Consider the following 2,710-nt stretch of genomic DNA (forward strand, 5'->3'; position numbering starts at 1 on the left):
GTCCCCCATCAAACACTCCCAGGGCAGGGACAACACGGGGTTAGATAGAGCGTGAAATTTTTATAACGGTTGGTGACAGAGATTCTAACATGAGAAAAAGGCACTGATTATTGTGACGAAAATGGGACCAGCTGGCCAAATAGTCTGTCTGAGTTTGACTCCCCAGTAACTGAGACCTTAGCCACAATCTGTTCAGAGTCAGTCATGGAGGTTAAAGGTGGGAATGTGGAGGTGAGACTCTGATTTTACACCACACAAAAGAACAGCAGCTGGCATCCTGTTTACTCTAATCCCAGATGCAAATGAGTTCACAGGAAACTGTAACAACAAAAGAGAAAACTCTGAGGATTAATCTCAGTAACGTTCCCTCGAGCCTGTGCATTGTTCAGAGTCACTTCCTGCTGAGAATGCTCAAATGTTGCGTTTCTATCCCTAACCCTTTTAATGGTCTCAGAGATAGTAGGAACTGCAGATGCTGGAGAATCTGAGATAACAAGGTGTAGAGCTGGATGAACACAGCAGGCCAAGCAGCATTAGAGGAGCAGGAAAGCTGACGTTTCGGGTCTAGAGACTCTTTCTTTCTGATGAAGGGTCTAGATCCGAATCGTCAGCTTTCCTGCTCCCCTCTTAATGGCCTGCTCATTTTGCACCTTTACAAGAACGACAATGGACACAAACACGCAAAATCCGAGGGGGACTAGGCCATTCTGCCCATCAAGCCTCCTCCTCCATTCAATACGATCCACACCGATCCTAAGATTCAACTGCACTTTCCGAATTGCTCTTCCTCTCCGTTGATTCCCCGACAGCAAAACTCTGTCCGTCCCAGTTCTTAAATATATTCAACCACAGGGCGTTCAAAACCCTCTGGGGAAGACAGAACCAAATATTCACCACCCTCCGAGGGAAGACATTGCTCCTCATCGCAGTATCTAACCCCATGCTGTCCCTGTCCTTCAAGAGTTCGATGGGGACAGTGAAGAGGAGGCTTTACTCTGTATCTAAACTCTGTGCTGTCCCTGTCCTGGGGGTGATTGGCTGGGGGACAGTGTAGAGTCATAGAGATGTACAGCACAGAAACAGGACCTTACCATTAAGTGTGTAAGTCCTGCCCTGATTTGCCTTTCCAAAGTGCACCGACTCACACTTATCTAAAAAAAATTCCATCTGCCAATCCTCAGCCCATCGGCCCATCTGATCAAGATTCCACTGTACTCTGAGGCAATCTTCCTCGCTGTCTGCTACACTTCCAATTTTGGTCTCATCTGCAAATTTACTAACCATATGTCGTATGTTCACATCCAAATCATTTATATAAAATGATGAAAAGCAGTGGACCCAGCACCGATCCTCGTGGCACACCACTGGTCACAGGCCTCCAGTCTGAAAAGCAACCCTCTATTCTGTATCTAAACCCTGTACTCTCCCTGTCCTGGGAGTGTTTGACGGGGAATGGTGTAGAGAGAGCTTTACTCTGTATCTAAGCCCATGTTGTCTCTGTCCTGGGAGTATTTGATGGGGACGGTATGGGGAGCAGGCATTGATCTTGTGGTATTAACGCTAAACTATTAATCCAGTGACCCAACTCATGTTCTGGGGACCCAGGTTCCAAACCACCCCCATGCCAAATGGTGAAGTTTGAATGCAATAACAGTCTGGAATTAACAGTCTGATAGTGACCCTTGTCAGTTGTTAGCAAAAACCCATCCGATTCACACATGTCCTTTAGGGAAAGAAACTACTGTCCTTACCCAGTCTGGCCCACGTGACTCCTGACCCACAGCGATGTGGTTAATTCTTAATTACCCTCTTGGTAATAGTGGTGGAGACGTCCACACCCCATGAACACATATAGAAACAAGTCTGAAATGATCGGGTCCTTATCCCCAGACTGATCCATACCCTGAGTGTTCGAGATTCCCCAGCAAAACAATCTCTTCGCATTTACCCTATCGAACACTTTCACAATCTTGTGCGCTTCAATGAGACAACCATCCCTTCTTCTAGACAGATTACTCAGCATCTCTGAGATTTCTCTTGTAATGCAAGAAGCATATCCTTCCTACAATGTAGAGACTAAAACTCTGCTCAGAATTCCAAACGCTGTCTATGCAAAGCTCTCGAATACTATGTGTTGTTCTCGTCGCCGTGTGTCCCAATGATTGGGGAAACGGCAATTGGTGGCTAGTGGCCATGTTTTAAAACCTCCAGGACTAAGCCTGCCCTCAGCTAGGAAACATAGAGGTCTCTTAGTGATGGAGTCACTTGGATGCGAGTCAGTCACTGTCTCGTTCCTGGGGGTGGAGGAATTAAACTCTCGAAGCCCCGTGTGCCCCTGTCCTACGCAGTGGGCTAGGGATCCACTCATACCGTGGGCCTGTGTGGATCAGTACATTGTACATGATAAAAGGTCATGAGAGACAGGGAAAGCGAAAGCAAGGAGAGTGAGGGAAAGGGGGGATTGAGAAACAAAGTGAGACAGATAGACGCATGCACAGCGGACAGAGGGGGAGAGGGAGATACACAAATGGAGAAGGTGGAGACACACACACACAGATGGAGAGGGGAAGAGTCAGAGTTATAGAAACATACAGCACAGAAACAGGCCCTTTAGCCCAACTCATCCATGCTGACCAGGTTTCCTAAACTGAACTAGTCTCATTCCACCTATCCCCTCCTCCCACCTCAAGCCGCACCTCCATCTCCTACC

The 2,710-nt window shown here is 47.4% G+C and overlaps 3 protein-coding genes across 7 annotated transcripts in view; all 3 read right to left on the bottom strand.

The window, feature by feature from the left end:
* The window catches only part of dgat2 (diacylglycerol O-acyltransferase 2), a 659,593-nt gene that overhangs the window by 325,883 nt on the left and 331,000 nt on the right, over nt 1-2,710 (bottom strand). The window lies entirely within an intron of this gene.
* LOC109928510 (kelch-like protein 24) overlaps nt 1-2,710 on the bottom strand; it is a 393,202-nt gene that overhangs the window by 81,833 nt on the left and 308,659 nt on the right. The gene's annotated exons all lie outside the window — the stretch shown is intronic.
* Nucleotides 1-2,710, bottom strand: part of LOC109913774 (glycerophosphodiester phosphodiesterase domain-containing protein 5-like) — a 309,738-nt gene that overhangs the window by 19,091 nt on the left and 287,937 nt on the right. The gene's annotated exons all lie outside the window — the stretch shown is intronic.

The sequence above is a fragment of the Rhincodon typus genome, chromosome 6, assembly GCF_021869965.1.
Source record: "Rhincodon typus isolate 14 chromosome 6, sRhiTyp1.1, whole genome shotgun sequence".
In the NCBI taxonomy this organism is placed as follows: domain Eukaryota; kingdom Metazoa; phylum Chordata; class Chondrichthyes; order Orectolobiformes; family Rhincodontidae; genus Rhincodon; species Rhincodon typus.